This window comes from Athene noctua, chromosome 5, assembly GCF_965140245.1.
Source record: "Athene noctua chromosome 5, bAthNoc1.hap1.1, whole genome shotgun sequence".
Lineage (NCBI taxonomy): Eukaryota > Metazoa > Chordata > Aves > Strigiformes > Strigidae > Athene > Athene noctua.
This window is the reverse complement of record NC_134041.1, coordinates 64,667,295-64,684,552: the sequence shown is the minus strand read 5'-3', so window position 1 is coordinate 64,684,552 and position 17,258 is coordinate 64,667,295. Positions and strand designations below refer to the sequence as shown.

Here is a 17,258-nt window from a genome sequence, read left to right as displayed (position 1 = left end):
GGCCACAGGGAAGGGAAGGCTGTGGAAACACTCAGATATTAGGGTACTACTTTGAATTCCTAGAAGCAAATCGAGGAAGCATCACCGTATTATTAAAAAATATAAATTTACTTCTGGGTTTTCAGAGATTTCCGAGTTATAAGCACGCAGGACTTCCAAGAAAAGTTACTCAGTCACCTCCCAAAGCCCACCTTCCGTGACCATGAACCCTGCGCATCTACTGCCAGTCTCCATCCCCCAGCGCAGTCCCAGGCACTAAAACTAAACCAGAAAACTCTGCTGAGCCCGTCAGTGGGCTCTGCCTACAAGCCCTGCCTGACAGCCAGGCCTGAACCCGCCTCCCCATCACCCTGCACCCACCCCAGCACACGCACCCTCGTCCCCGACAGCCACTTTGGTTACTGGGCTTTACCCCAGTATTGACTGACACCCCTCTGGTTTAAAGCCTGTGCTAATCATGCTCCTCAACTGCTGCGAAGTATTCATATTTAAAGTGCTGAACTTGTTTAAAAATTGAAGAAAATCAAAATGCGGTGCTACTTTTTATAAAACATGATTTCTGGGATACTGTATTAAGGACAGAGCCATTTTTATCGTACTGTATTTCGGAGAGCCGCAGCCCTAGGATTAAGAAGGACTTCACTTAGCCTCTGCTGTCAATCATAAACCCATTTAACGTCATTATCAGGCTTCCCCTACTTCTCATCAGCCTGCTGCATAACACAACATATTTAAATATTTTGTGTTCTTAAGATTTTCAGGCTTTAAAAAGTTAACTTCTTATAGTGCTTTCTTAAGGTAAAACTTAGTCACATAGATTTTAATACATAAAAGAATTAAGTCTCTGCACAGTCAATCATAAATTTAGCGTACCCTCATTTGCAAATCCTCAAATTCCTAAGTTACTTTATTTTTAAAAAATAAATAAATAAATAGCTGGAGCACTCTCACTACTCAAAGCTTAACATATTATTTTCCTATACAAATATTTGACATTAGTACTAGGAACAATACAGATACAAATATTTTGCTCGGCCTCAGTTCTTTCCATTCTTTTAATGTGACCTGCTATTATCTGATACTGTATTAAAAAGTGAGGTTTTTCTAACAGCTTCCATCCATTTTCAGATTTTAAAAAAAGTTACTGTTTTGGCTTGATTTTTTAAGAAATGTTGGACTATGGAAGCATATTTCTATGCTAGTTTGCAAGCTCCGTTATGACATGAACATTTATTACTTTTAAGAAATATATAGTGTATATAAAAATATGTTTAAATAAATCCTAAATCAGACCCTCTTGTTTAATTACTCATTATGCAGTAAGAAGCTGTGTGAGAAAGGCCATATTGACCAAGACCATACAGAAGTTTTGCCCTCCCAGAACAGCGAACGGGCTGTGAAATTCTCTTTTTTTTAATTCTGTGTAACGCTTTTAAAAATTTGTGGTGGCCATCACATTCTTACCACTAGACCTTTTCAACATGCCCCTCGTTAAACAAGGCAGTAGGAGCTTTTAACTGCAAGCATATGGCTAAAGCTTTGGGATACTCATGACGTTGCAAGCTATCTCTTTATATCCATTTTTATTCACTGCCACCATTCCTCTGCCAGGTATCAAAACTAGTGAGGGCAATTTTATTTTGGTGCCTGCATATGGATATTGTTTTAGAGCACCGACAGAAACGGTACATTCAACCTACTTCTATTTGCAGTGTTCACTTTTCTCTCTCTTACATAATTTGGTATTATTTTCATTTTTCACTTGTTTCACACATTCTATTTTGGCTTTTTTTTTTTTTTTTTTTAAGGTATTATGCATTAGCATCAGACTGCTGTCTGGCCTTCTAACTTTAAGGCAACATATAAAAGCACATAAAAGCCTGTGTTATTATGCTATATTCAAATTTTAAATAGTTCAATATTTCAATCGGGAAAACCTTACTGAGGATGTCAGAGTTTACATCACCTTCTAACATTTAACGGTTCTCCAGTTTGACAGAAAAGTTGCACCAAATCCTCCTTCTAATGAAATCAATGTTGCATAAATAATATATTATTCCACCAAGGTGCAAATAGGAAGCAGATGAAAAGTATCCCCATTATTTGTTACATTTGCCTTTATTTTGTCCGTAACTTGAATTCTAAGGCAGAATTCATGCTCGTTCCAGATTTCATTAGGTGCTTACATCTGAAACCGTTTGTTTGAAGGCAATCAAAAGTATCATCAGATTTTTTTATTTTTTATTTTTAAACGGGGCAGTATTTCTCCCTCAGCCATAAAGAAGTTGGAGATATATCCCTGGGATTTAGAAAGCTAATAAAATAAACAAGACAAAACAAAACAGTAACAATGTTGGCATAATTTTCCTTTAAAGAATTTCACCCACACTTACAGTTTCTCAAGACATCTTAATAAGAATGTAATTTCACATTTGCTCTTACTGAGCAAATCAAACACGGTGATTTATTATTCAGATGGGCACAAAGGATTTCTGAAATGCAAAAAGAAGGGCTATAAAAGCACAAATCATCAGTAATGACGACAAGCTAAACTGCCTTTCAAATATGAACAAAATGCAGCCATTTAGGGTATCATACATCATGGTCTCCCAGACCCTCATTTATTTCCTAACTGTACAGGCTGCATGATAATTTAACCAGTGCAGAATTCTGCATCTATTGAGAACATCTTTATTAGGCAAGTGATTCCACTGCTCGTACACACCACAAGGGACTAGTTTTCATAATCCCCATCCGCAGGATAAGAAACGAGCATTTTCCAATCATCAGTTTAGTTCCTTACCCAAAAACATCTGTATATAGAAAATGAACTTTCCTGAACTATAAACACAGTGAAAATATGGAAAAAAAAAATCGTAGCCCAATAAAATTAGGATTTCTTTCTTGGTATGAATGATAAACCAACGGCTACAGCAATTTGGATTCCTAATGAGACAGCATTCAACTGGAACTCAAAATCTCAGCTTTAGCCGGTAAGACCTGCTGTCATATTTTTCTTCCAATAATCTGTACAAAGGGAACCTAAGAGAGAGAGGTCTAAATCCTGCTCATACTTATCCCAGCGAAGTACAGAAGTAACTATCATAGCTAATGAGGTTACTCAGCATTTTCCTTCTTAGAGCAGAAATATAATAAGTAGCAGTTCACTTAATCAGCTATTTAATATTTTAGCTGCACGCAGGTATTACGGGTATTATACACATAATCTTAAACCCACTTTATCTTCAAAATGTTCCTCCAAGTTAACAGATGTGCAATTACTCGCACTTTACAGATAAAGAACAGACATAAGCACAGTCTCAAATGAATTGTCCAAGCCCGTGGAAAAACTTATAATGGAGCAAGACACTAAATTAAATCTCACAAATTTCTGCCTAACACGACTCCGAGAAACCTTATTTCTTTGTCATCACAGCCAAGCAGATTATACCCTTCCTCAAAGCAAGGAGCACCTCTAAGGATTTGATTGCATGAGGACCTGTTTGAAATTCAAGCCAGGTTTGCATACACCTCAGCTGGAAGACAGGAACATATTTAACATTCCTCCATTTTTCTTCCAATGGCAGGTTCAAGTAAGTAAATAAATAAATAACAGATTTAGTGTAGAAAGCCGGGCAGGTATCATATAAAGGCGTGAAAATAAAGACCTAATTAATGTGAATGAAGATTCAGCGACGTGAAAACATTTTCTTGTAGCCTAGATAGAAGGATGGCATTGGTCCCAAATGACTACAGAGAGAAAAGGCACAACATCCTCCACACCTCCATGTTTCAAACCAAGAAAACTCCACTCTTCCTTCACTTAAAAAGGAGGGTGGTAAAGTTTTGTGACAAATTAATCTAGTCCTAAACAATCACGTATAAATATGCGAGCTAGGTTACCAGGGATAGCGTCAGCTCTTAAATTACCCCTCCTAATAGAAGTTATTTAATCTAGATCGAGGAGCAGGCCCTGTAGGGAAGGTACCGAGTGGTGACACCCTCCCGAGAGGGAGCTCACGTCAGCAGCGCGGCGCAGGGACCCTCACCCTTCGGCTAGGCTCAGCTCAAGGCAGTCGCCATCGCCAGCCCATCGCTCACCCAGCGCTTTCCGTGGCTTTTCCTTCCTTAGAGGGCCCTGAACTCATTCCTGAACCTGCCCCTCAGCGTACAGTACACGCTTAAAACTAGGCAAGTGTGATACCCGCTTTCACGCTGATTTTGCAACTGACTTTGGTGTTGGTTATCATATTCTCCGTGCTGGCGCTCGCTGAAACACCTGGCAGGTAACACAAGCTCTGGCTGCAACACACTTTCCCCTGAGCTGGATTTGAGCTTGCTTCTTCAAAGACTGACAAGTACTTCCTAGACTGTTCCAGAAAAATTACATTTTAACATTACTCTGTAGGACCCGCATGTTCTAGTGGAGCATAATCATACAAAACACCCGCTGAACGCACACCTCTCCCCCCGGCACGGCGTTCCCCGGGAGCAGTCCTCCAGCTGTAACAATACGCCCCGGGCTGCCAGCCAGGAGGGCACAGGCTGACGCTCCCACGCCAGCGCAGTACTGGCATCTCAGTCCTTCAGCCGTGCCCTGTCTGCTCACGCTCTCCCAGAAGCTGAAGAAAAAAAAAACCCCAACAAACCAAACCACCAAGCAAAACCTGAAACCTGCAATACCAGGCTGTGCAAGAAGATTAACATTTATAAATACGCAAATTTAGTATGAAATTAGCAGTGTGGAAGAAGGACCCCCTACTGTACTTCTCCACAGAGAACACTGCTAAAAAAATATATCTCCCTGCTCTCAAATACAACCCGATGATTTTACCACTCGCTCCAGAAGTCTGAGGCAGGACTTCCATCCCCACACCTGCCTGTGTTAGGGGAACAACCCCCGCAGCCCCGAGCAGTGCTCACTCCTTCACAAACACCTGAAGAAAAAGGCACTCTGGGAAGGTAGGGCTCTCCATAAAGAGAAATAAGTTTGTAATCTAAAAAAGAAAGAATAATGAATTGTCATTTTTTCTCTTTGCATCTTTCCAGGTTGAAGTCAGACCCCTCTCTCCTTTCTCAAGCATCGTTTTGACACTGCTCTGCATTATGCAACAGTTGCACTCAGCGTTTTTCAAAGGCTGAAAAATTGGCAAATGGGATGATGAAGCGTTTCCATTTTCCCCACGTATTTGCTTCTATATGATTTTACAGTAACATGAAGCATGATAATCAGGAAACACGTTATTTTCACAAACCACAATTTAAAATATCCCTATTTACACCAATGGTGTCAGCAGTTACATGTGTGCAGGACAAGCAGCAGTCTGGTCTGCAACGGGAAAGTCCTTTCTAATTCTCTAAAAATCGACAGGAAAATGCTGTACAGTTGCCTAGCTTTATAAATGGGGCATATGCATAATGCTGTGCAAGAATAATCAGCCCTGGGACAAGAGCCTCTAAATGTAATTATGGAGAAGGTAATAATGTTGTTTTAACTGCTTCTTCTGTCAGAGGGTTTTTCCTTTCAAGTCACTAAGGTTATCTAGCAATAGTATTTGCTTCTAACAACCACGGTCCTGGGATGTAGTCTGCACAGCTCAGATCCTCAGCCCTGTGAAAAAGTAACAGCATCTACTCCCACTGATCTGTGTGCTTCTGCTGAAGTAAGATATGTGTGTAAAGTGTGGTCACCATACCGTGTAATTTTACCCATGTCTGTGTACAGGCTGCGGCCAAGAACAAATTCATTTTGGTACAGAGAAAACCACAGAGGTCCTGGAATACAGCGAGTCAGCACTGCTGGAAAGAACAGGAGCAAAAGAAAAAGCAGCGTGGTGTTTGTTGTAGTATCGACAAGCAAGCTGATACTTAAGTTCTTCCCACCTATTTCTCTGGAAAAAAAAAAAAAAATTCTCTTGTAAAAGATCCAGAGAGATCATCAACTGCAATCGAAACTGTGCCATCAGCTCGCTCCTTGGGGTGCTACAGCTGGGGGGAGCACGCAGCCCCCATCCCTGGGATGGCAGAGTGAAAGCATCCTCCTGGGCACCCTCTCCGAGGGACCAGCAGTGAACCTGCGAAGAGGGAAGAGGGCCAGCAGAGTACCTGGACAGGTAGCAGACAGGGAGAGCAACTTAGCTGCCCTCTGCTGACTGTCTGATTTGTTGAACACTCCTCTGATCCAGTCCTGCACAGCTAAACTGCAATTTAAGAGGCGAGGATTTCTGCGAGTTCACCTTCACCCTTCCACGCCGATGTTTATGTGCCAGCTGGGTTCGGAAGGACTTTCCTACCCGCTATCGGGCTCTATCAGCAGAGCCCTGTGCAAAGGCAGCAAAGCTGGCACAAATAAGGTGCTCCGGCCGCCGCCGCAGCAGCATGCCTTCGTTGGTGCAGTGGTCTGCTCCAGCTAATTAACTCTAAAAAGATGTCCAGGACTTGAGCCAGTATTTCTGCTGCATCGTGCTACATCGATGTACCAACTTGTTCAGGGCTCAGCTGGGGCGTCTCTCCCCACTGCGGCGCAGCTCAGCCCAGGCAGCGGCGGGCATTTCGTGTGATCTGCCGCTTCAAATCAGGGGTCCCTCCAGTAAATCCAGAAATCAATAATCCTCACCGATGCTACCGATGGTGAAGACAGTGCCACTACAGACCAACTACACGGTCCGCAACTGGGCTGGGCGGGTTGCGAGCTGTGGTGAAAAGCACCGACTGAACAGGAATGCTGCAGAAATCTTCAAAAAGGGACAGGGGCCGATCCACTGCTTCTCTGCTCAGGGATTCTCATGCCTCTCGTGACATCTTCTGTCTGTTAGATGGGTCTCATCAAATACACACAATCCATTTAATTTCTAACTTTTTTTTTTTTTTTTAAATGAAAAACCTCTCTGAAAAGTGCTCTACGAAATAAGTGGTTTGGGGAGAAGAGAGGAAAGATGGGATCTAAGTTTGAAGAACGTGACGGTGTTTGTCGACCCTTGCTGCTTTGTCAAACCACTTTTAACTCGCGTCCCCTTTGCTCAACGTTTACGAGCAGAGGCAGCACCTACTCATTCCGTACGTTAAACACTTTTTCCGCCACGCCGAACGCAGCTATGTGGCTTTAAACCGGCACTTCGCTGGAGTCCCCAACGCGCCAGCATCACCGACCCCGCATCTGCTCCTGCGTTCCGGGCTGGCGGGGCGCTCAGGCGGGGGGGGGGGGGGCTCAGGCGGGGGGGGGGGCTCGCTCTCCCGCCAAGCTGCTCTGGCCGCCCCGAGCGCCTTCCCGCCGCCGCCTCCCCTCGCGCTTCCCGCGCTGCCCCGCCGCCGCGCCCCCGCCCCGCGCCGGCCCGGCCCCCGGCTCCTCCTCCCGCCCGCCCCGCCGCCGCCTCAGCCCGCTCCCGCCCGGCTCGGGGCCGCCCGCCGGTCCCGCTCAACAAGTTCCCTCCCGCTCACACACCGCCCCGCCGCGGGGAGCGGGCCGAGAGGAGCGCCCCTCACGCACACACCCCCCCCCCCCCCCCCCCCGCAGCCGCCTCCCCCCCGAGCCGGGCGCCGCAGCCGATGAGGGCAGCGGGGGAGCGGGCGGCGGCGGCTGCCTCTAGCGAGCGCTCGGGCGGCCGCAGCTGAGCGCCCGGCGGCGGCGGGAGGAGAAGCGAAGCGGCGGTGTGGCGGCTCCGGGGCGGGCAGCGCGGCTCCGGCGGGCGGCAGATGCGCGACCGGCGCGGATCTCCTGACGGCCAGCTCGCCCCGGCGGAGGGAGGGAGGGAGATGCAGCCCGAGGGGAGCGCCCAGACCGCCACTTCTGCCTGAGGAAGCGCTAAGGTAAGCCCGCCGCTGCCCCCAGAGCCCTCAGCCTGCCCGCGGCTCTCCCCCGCCCCGCGGCCTGCCTCGCCCCCCTCCCCTTGAGCGAGCAAGACCTAAAAATACCCCGTTCCCCGGTTTTTCCTGAGGAAAACTTCGTAGGGATGAGCATAAAGCATCGCGCTGGGCGCCAGCGGGAGCGTTATGCAATGGTGTATCTGCCTGCCTGGGAACAGCTATTGCATTCAGTAACTTTCATGACAGATAAAAGGAGAGGATATCACTGTACACCTCCAAACCCGCTACTTTCTTCTAGAAAGATACCAGCGTTTCTTTCTGAGGCTACCTGGTAGGGGAGAGGTGTAGCTGGAGGATTTGTGGAAGATGCACAAAGTGCTTTAGTTTTCCTGCTGATTGATTGCTGGGAAGTACCCGCTGCTTATTAACTTCAGCGCTGGGAAGTCCAAACGCAGCCCTAATGAGGTGTCCGTGCGACGCGGCCGTGGAGGAACATCGGACATGTTCATCCGGTAACTTGCAGTATAGCACTTCATTAAAACCCAAAAATCCTCACCAGGGGCTGAAGCTGCTGCTGTGCTGGGAACCGTTATTATCAAGGCTAGCAGTGGTTCTCCCGATTTAATACACCGCTCTGCCCTCCCGGTCCCCTCTCACCATCGTCAAGCACGGTTAAATTGGAGATGCCGTCAAAATGCAGTAGGCGAATGGGACAGCAGGTAGTGAGGATCCAGCACCAAAGTCACAGTCCTGGACCTTGCATCTTGCACGGCATCCAAAGCTTCCTGCTTTGCCTTTCCATCTTGCCTTCCTACTGCTAGTAAAAACCCTCTCCTGTGACCTCAACGTCCCCACTTACTGCCGTGTTTACCCCAGAGTTACAGCAGCGAGGGGGATGCAGGACTGCAGTTAGCTGGGATCTGTTCGTGGGAGGCGGGGGGGTGGCCAGCCCTAGCGAAAAAGAGGGACATCTTGTCATGTTGAAAGCAAAGAAGATGTGCTCTGCTTATGTCACCATCTCCCGAGGGCTCTGTCCCACAGGAACTGTGCCCCCCTGGCTGCCAGGACTCACAATAGGTAACGGAGCAGTTGCGTTTGACCTTGTACGTCTAAGCAGCTAAAATCCCTCCCGAACATCACGGTAGAAAATTTAACTCATTAGGCTCTACGGTTGGGAAGTTTGGGAAGACCCGTTTTTCCAGCTTCCGGGAATCATTATTTTTCTGCTGAATGCTGGAAAGCAGTAACAAAAGACAAAACAGTAACAGGTCATGTCTAACAAACTGGGAATTTATTCCCTCTGCTTAAGCGTTTCATCGTGGTTACTGTTCGTATTTACAGTGTCGTCAGGAATGCTGCATGTATCAAGGTTAAAAATCTAGCTGCTAGATGAAAAACTAGTTAAAAAGAGAAGAAATTAAAAATAAAAATTAAAAATCACATCACGTGTAACTGTCCTAGCCATGCATTTAGAATAATTTAATGTAAGATTTGAAGCAAACATACCTCTAGTAAAAATATGTAAAGCATGGAGAGTAACGTATTTCCTTACTTGTGGTGTGAAGCCTCTTGGTGCTCTACCAGCCTGCTCCTGCCTGCCTTTCTTTACTACAATAATACTGTTCTCTTCAAGTACAAACAACAGTTCTAAGTTAAAAGCTGGATTTTTTTCCTAGCTTTATGAATGCATATGAGCAGCTCAGCTGAAAATATCTCAGTGCTCAGATATTGCTCATTTATCATCTGGGGGGGTATGTATTATTCTATACAGTAATGGCATATAGTCATTGATTTCAACGGAAATACATAATGTATATTGCTAATCCAAATACTCATACTGAGCAGTTGTAAAATAAAATTACTGCCTCAGAGTTTAAGGTGCTGTTGCGTTTAAAGCATACTGCCTTCACAGAATGAGCTCACTGGGGAAGGCTGATACTAAATAAGCTTTTTTTTTTTTTTTAATGTTTGCTAAGGACGTCATGATGTCCTTGATGAAAAATATGTGTTCTTTAGGACTCCGTAATTATTAACGATGTGTATTTTTAACAAGAAGCTCAAAATAATTCTAATCTTGACTGAAATCAGTGCCTTTCCCCCAGATTGACACTTAAAAAAACAGCTGGGTAACAGCACTACAAAAGAAAGTATTAGTTACTTATCAAGAGGGACAGCACTTAACATTCAATGCACCCTTCTGCTAATTAAGCTCACAAACAAGTAGCTTCTAAGAGCATCGCTGCATTTTTTTTCCCCCCTAGTTAACTATTTCACTGACAGAAGCGGTTTTGCATGAGAGATGCACAGCATTTATAATTAAGCAGGAGGGAAGAAAAAAAACAAAAGAGAAAAAAAGAGTAGCTAAGTTCAGTGGAAGTTAACATATAGAAGGAAAAGATGGCTAAGAAGCCCAAGTGCCGACTGACAGAGTGTGTGTCGTCTTCCTGACATGCACTACCGGGGACCGAACACTATTGGTCACCACAACCCACCGTTCCGTTACTTGGAAAACCAAACTCAACAACAGATTGTACAAATGACAACGAGATATTAACACTGCTGGTTTGTTTATCCTGTTCTGGAGAATTTAAAAGCAAACTTAGCAATATCAGTCTTTTGCAGTGACCGATGTGGTAGTGAAAGCCAGGGAAACCTATCAGTTTGCCAAAAAAAAAAAAAAAAACGGTGCTAAAATGTAAGGATCCCTCCAAAAAGCTACGGAGCTATTACATCTCAAGGCAGTCCCCTACCCAACCATAGTCATCTCGGACAGGGAGAACTGAGGATGTGTAGTCACATAATTCATGCATACTTGAGGAAATTACAGTAAATCTAGAATATTTGAGAACATAAAAAATTCACATGCTTGTTTAAGCTAGCTATTATAAAGGTCTTACATTTTGCTTTGACAGCCACTGTTTATAAAGAACTGCTGAAAATTTGTGCAAGATACTAAAAAACATGTAAGCAACAAATCTGTTTTATAGCACAATACTCCCTTATATTATTAATCAGTTTGCAAATTGAATAGGCTTTAAGGAAATGAGATCACGAGCATATTTTAAGGGGAAAAAAAGAAATAATCTCAAGAGTGGGGAAGTCAGGGGAAATCCCATATTTAGCCACCTGAAGATCAGCGCTTGATTTTATTCTGCTTAGGAAATACTGTATAACCTATGGCCAGACACAGGTATGACTCGCTAGGTACTGACATCCAGTTTTAAATTATTATTATTGACCACACAGAATGTGATCAGAGCATTCTCTTATTTTAGTGGCACAGCCTTACTTTGACATCTATTTAATACAATTTTACTACATTCAGGCAGAAAACAGCCTCTCTGCTGACCCTTTAATACTCTCAGAAATAGTTCAGCTTGTTTATACATTTGCACAGCACAGCATCACGGTGATCTGTGTCTTAAAATTCACCTGCTTTTCAATTCTACATGTAAGCCCAAGTCTTAAAGGCAAAGATAATTAGTTGTAAAAATAGCAATTCAGTGATCAAACAGCAACTCTTGGTGTCCTCCCTTTTGCCTGTTTTTTTCCCTTCAATGATAGAAAGACACCAGGCCTAAATTCACTCCAGTAATAGTTTTTCCAGCCAAATCCACTGATTTCAGTAGAGGAGTGTAGAAGAGTAAGGGCCATTTTCACAGTCTGAATTAAACAGAGAGGGATTTAAAAGCCTTGGGACTGAAGGCCTCCATGTCCTTTGATATTTGGGTGCAGATCTGAACTTCTTAAATCTATTGTTACGACAGATTTTTGTGGGAAAATGCTGGAGCTCTACCACCTGTCAGGTTCCCCAGTCTCTGCACATTGCTGCTCATCTGGTCTCAGACTCAGCCCATATGAAAAAAACGTGCTTAAATGTGTCACAAAAGCTATGTTGTTACGGCCAAATCTATCTGAGGCTGCAGGAACTAAAAAAAAAAAAACAGACTGGAGTAGTCATTAGTAACCACTAAAATACTTGCCCAAAATGTGCTCGCGTACATGTTACAAATTCAATTGTATGGCTAAGTGCAGCCAAATTACATGGAAATTTCTAATATTTTAAATGAGACCTCAGTATTAATTTTCAGTGCAAGAAACTCCAACTAGTAAAATAATAATATTTGAATACTAAGCAGCAAAACAAACCGAAGTATTGACCCGTAGTCCAGTACTTACTGTTTTGGAGAACAGACCAGAGTAATGGGCCAGTGACACACAAGAAGGGACATTTCACTAGAGGACTACAACAGTCTAAACTCTTCTCTGCGCTGGCTTTTCCTGCAGGAATGCTACCAGCTTGGTTTGGAATCCTCGTCTAACAGCAGAGTTGCATTAAACAGGCTAAAAATGCAGTTATGCTGTGGACCAAAGAACATGTAAGCGTGTGACTTTTGTACCTGGTTTTACAAGATCTGCAGAAGCAGCGTATGGCCTGGCACACTGACCGGCTTAAAGGAAAATCAGCCTTCTGGAAGCCCTCTGCAAAAATTTTTTTTTTCTATAGGTGCTGTCTGCCTCAGCTGTACAGCCCTTTTTCAGCATCAGCTTTGTGTGCTGAAGAATACTTTCTCCCGTATTGATTTCTACTTGGACATCCTGCTCCTTTGGATGCAAAGCTGAAGTCTTTTGCCCATCTCCAGAGAGAACATTAACTTTTTTTTTTTTTCCCTGCAGTCTGCACCACTGAAAGATTTTTTCTTCTACCTGTATTTGCTTTTACTTCCATTTTATACCTGGTACAGGAATTCCTTATTATTTGGGCTGAAATAATACTGGCAAAATCCCAACCTTAACTCATGTTTATGACATCCACAGGGAAGAGAAGCAAGTGGTTTGTGTTATTTTTGCCTGTCCGTGATTGCTAGAGCATGCCTGTAAATAAAGCCCACATAGTTACAAAATTAAACCATTTTAAAAACAAAAGCAAAAGGAAGATCATTCCATATGGTCTAAGTGAGGAGGAAGTGTCGCAAGCTAACAAAGAAGGATTTACGTGTTTTGTGCTCTTCCACACTTTCCCTGCTTGTTTCATGCCTGCCCTCCCTCACCTTTTTTTTTTTTTTTTTTTTTTTTTTTTAACTTCCAGGAAAAATGCAGACACCTAGTCAGTAATTCAGTCATACAAGAGACAGTCCTATGAAACAAGTCACAGCCGTAGCACTTAAAGCTGTAAAAACTTTGTTGTACCACTAAAAACATCCTGCACAATTTCCAATTAGGTCAAAATTGTTATTTGTATTTAGACCCAGGTTTGACCAGAATTACAGACCTATACATTTTCAGTACTTCCACCCCAACTCCACAGTGACCTAAGCCACAGGAGTTGTTAAATTTCAGTGAGACGCACAAAGCAAACCACAGGTATGACAGCCCATCGCTGTGACCACAGTGTAGAGGGATATGTTCAAAACTCTCTTTAAATGGGGTAGTTTAGGTATCAGTAATACCCCACCTTCACCACAACAAGTCTGCTTTGTGCTGCCCAGAAAACCACAACAGCCAACACTCATGCCAGAGCTGTGATGCTGTTGCCTGGAACAAGTCGGTGAGATCAAAGCTGATGAGAGTTACAGAGCCCAACCACGATATAAATGACTTTTAAAAACTGAAACAGAGGCTCGACGATGCTCAGTACAAAACCACTTCATCAGGTATGTAAGTTCAGGACTGTATTTTGCAGTTAGTAATGTGAAAAAGTGTTTTGGTCTGGTTAGTAGCTACTTCCTGCACTCCTTACGAGAAGAAGGGAGAAGAGACAAATCAGTATTTATATATGAACAAGAAAAAAAATCTACAGCAAGCCCAAATCTCTCCTTCAAATCATTAGTAATTGGTAGTTCATGCCAATTTTGATATTATATTCATTATTCTCTTCTGCAAATACAATCAGAAATGAATGAGGAGATACCCACAAGTACAGAAGTTTAACTCGTGGATCAGTTTAATACATTTTTGTGTATCAAGGCCATCAGCAAATAAAACACAGCAATACCTCTTAAGGAGCTGACAGAGAGACAGATAAAACACCCCAATGCTGAAGAGAGTAATTTAGCAGAAATTATGCCAGAGCTGCCTGGTAACTCCAACAACACTGATCCATTTTGTAGACTGAGCCTAAGTTGCCGAATTCAAGATGAATCTATGCATTTTAAGTAGTCCTGAGCTAAGCAAGTTGGTCACAACAATGCGTTATACTCCAGCATTCGCACTGTGCAAAAGTACAGAAACACACAAAGCCAGGAGAAACATGACAAATTGTCTGCCTAGCAGACAGTTCTGGTGCCTGGAGCGTTATCAAGCAATTCTGATTAATAATAGGGGAGTTGTCAGCCACCATTCTGCAGCTTCAGACAGAGTATATAACTTGAACGGACGAAAGGAACATAAAATAATCTTAAGAGGATCTCTAATTATTACTTTAATACATTTCCTAATCACGCATATCACAACCCATCCTAAAAAAACATCACCAGAATGTTTTACCTCAAGATCTTACTCTACCTTGTCCCAGATCTACAAAACCTGGAAGCAATTTATTCAACATCTCCACAGCATCTTCACACACTCTAACTGCTTCCCTCTTCATTCTCCACACAGTTCTTCCCTCACTCAACCAAAAACTTTGTCCTTGCTGACCTGGGCTGTTTGCCCCGGTGCTACCCGCCAACTCCAACCCTTCTTCCAAAGTCCTCATGATTGATGAGAACTTAAGACTTTGGGAGTTGAGATTTGGAGCATTCGCCCCGATGTTCACATTTAAGACAACTTCCCCTCACAGCAGAGTTTGGCTCTGACTTCACGTTACTTATTTCAAGAGCATCTTAGAACTGGCTTTTATGAAGTAAGTTTTGCAACATGAGGGACTATTATTCACTTGCAGTACAGCAGTTAAAGCACAGCTTTTTATTCTGCTAATAACACTCTTTCTGGGTAACCAGTGCTCATTTTTGTGCGAGTCGGATTGATTTATGCTTTTCTCTCATCTTCCACCAAGATCAGCACGCTCGCATCTAACTGTACATTGCTAATTTACAACTACAGCAGAGCCAGAACCAGAGCCTGCCTGAAACCAGAAACCCTTCACAAACGTGCTCCTCAGGAAGGTGAAAACCACCCAGCCTTCATTTCCTGGTGACTGCTGACACCGCTGGAGCGCAAATACAAACCTCCTGGACTGCTGTTATTCACCAATTAATATCCTGCTAATGATGTCAGGTTTTAGACCCAAATTGTCACTTCACACCCTCTCAGGGCTTGTCTCCGTAGAACCCTAAGCCAAGTAGAAAGAGCTGACAACGCTGGGAGGCCTTACAACCCCTGACCTGAGGAAAGTCATTCCGGACTGCTGTGGGTACGTGGCACTGCACCCAAGCACACCGCCGTGCCTCCCCACTACCTGCACAGCAAAACCGAAGCTTGGAGGCGGAACCCGCTTTGCACATTTTCCCTCTTGACCCTACCCAACATTTCAAAAAGTGACGATGAAAAAGAAAATGCTGATGTAGACGCTTGCAGTCCGGAGATGTTCTCAGTCCTGAGCACCCAGATCACTTTCTCTGGAGGTCTGACAGTTCTGTAAACCTGTTGGCCAAAGCTAACGAACAGAACTGCTTTTTTTTTCTTGTCATTTGGTGTTTTTTTTTTTTTTTTACCTCAAACACCCATAGAAACTACTGATGTTTACTAAGAACAATTAGAAGTTACAATTCAACAATAGAGCAGATAAGGAACTGTCTTTGAGCTCGTGTTTTTAACAGCTTGCTATTTAAATTATTTAACAGAAAGTCCCATAAAAATGAAAAAGCCTTCCAGTGAAAGTACGCTGGCTTCTGGACTCCTGGAAGACAGTACAGTATAAGCAGAACTATTTGTGATTCTCCTAGCAACACATCCTCAGCAGCATCCTTATACTGCGAGTACCAGCTGTAACAGTAACAAAGAATTGCACAGATTTACATGGCAAAATAATGCTAATAAACCTTTACTCAGATTTTCATAGTAGCGATAGCTGCATAGCACAGTAAGAAAAATAAGCGCAATTCTTAACAGCGATGTTAATTTTTCCAATACACTAAATCCTAGCAAATGTTTGACATTATAACACCACTATGAATTGACAGGGAGTATCTTCTGACATTAGATTTGGTCCAGTATGAAGTTAATAGCCATTAACTCAGACCACAAGGGTCTATATTGTTTTTAATGCAAGTGCAAATCTGTTAGTGTTACTATTAGTTGCACAAACCTATTATGGGAAAAGTAACCCTTACTGTACAAAATTTTATCACATTCAATGGATTCCTTTTAATTTTATGCAGGGAACAATATAGGAAGCAGCAAAGCCCAAGTATTAGTAACATTTGTGTTCAGAACACGTAGTTGACATGTCAAAATTATCAAAAATAGCATATAACAGCTTGTGCATTCGGAAAAATGGTTTTGTTTTGCAAGGAAGATTTTAAATACTTTATCCTACAATAGATTCCTGTTTTATCTTAAATTCTACAGGCTTATTAAATCACACACATTATTTGTTGCCACTTAGTTCTGAAGCTTAAAGCTCACAAGAGCATTTAAAGGCATTTACTGTCTATCTCAGCCATTAGCTGGGTTATGATTTTTATACGTTATGCTCACAGAGGCTACCAATGGATGGGAGAAAAAAAAATAAATAAATACCGTATGATCATGCTTATTGCAAAGAAAGACTTTCAAGGCAATTATGAATCTGTCATACGGCATCACTGAAACTAGATGATCAGTAGATCCATTTTTTGAAATTGTACTAAGAACCATCACAACCCTACCAAACATTTGTAGATTAGAGTTCAATGCATTATTTCTAAATAATGCATCCCAAAGCTGGTTTTTGCAGGAGAATGTAACTAAAAAATAAAGAATTAGTCTAAGTTAGTAAACTTTCTTTCAGTCTGTGGGACCTCTTGATTTTTTTCAGTGAAAATATAACCCCCCTTCACAAACTATTAATTAGAGAGCATAGGAAATTTCTTTTCAGGTATGAACAGCAATAATGTAGGTGAGAAATCTCCAAGCATCTCCAGACCAGAGGCTGAAAAGCACTGATTATAGGCAAGTGGTGGTAATGTTGGGTAATTCATTGAAGCAGTGCAAACTTCTCCAAACAGGAAGATCGTAAAGTTAGGGCAATTTACCCTCTACTTGATAAAATACAGAATACCTAAACGCAGCAGTAAGAATGAATTGAGCATTGAGCAATAACTAAGGAAGTTCAAGAGCGAGGAAACTCAAGTTCAATGCCTAAGGGTTTCAAAACAGATTTTTTTAAAAAAAAATACTAGTTTGACATTTACCAGCACTTCTAACTCTATTATTCTACATAACAACTCCGATAAAAGGAAGACAGACTGGTCTACCACATCAGTTCTGTATGTCAATACATACAAATGGGGGTTCTTCCTAGTAATAGTCAT

The 17,258-nt window shown here is 42.9% G+C and overlaps 2 protein-coding genes across 3 annotated transcripts in view; one reads left to right on the top strand and one right to left on the bottom strand.

The window, feature by feature from the left end:
• Nucleotides 1–17,258, bottom strand: part of DOCK1 (dedicator of cytokinesis 1) — a 314,808-nt gene that overhangs the window by 153,424 nt on the left and 144,126 nt on the right. The gene's annotated exons all lie outside the window — the stretch shown is intronic.
• INSYN2A (inhibitory synaptic factor 2A) overlaps nucleotides 7,657–17,258 on the top strand; it is a 49,473-nt gene continuing 39,871 nt past the window's right edge. Inside the window, exon 1 of the mRNA XM_074908493.1 lies at nucleotides 7,657–7,806. The gene's annotated coding sequence lies outside the window, so the exon portion shown is untranslated. The remainder of the gene's footprint in view (nucleotides 7,807–17,258) is intronic.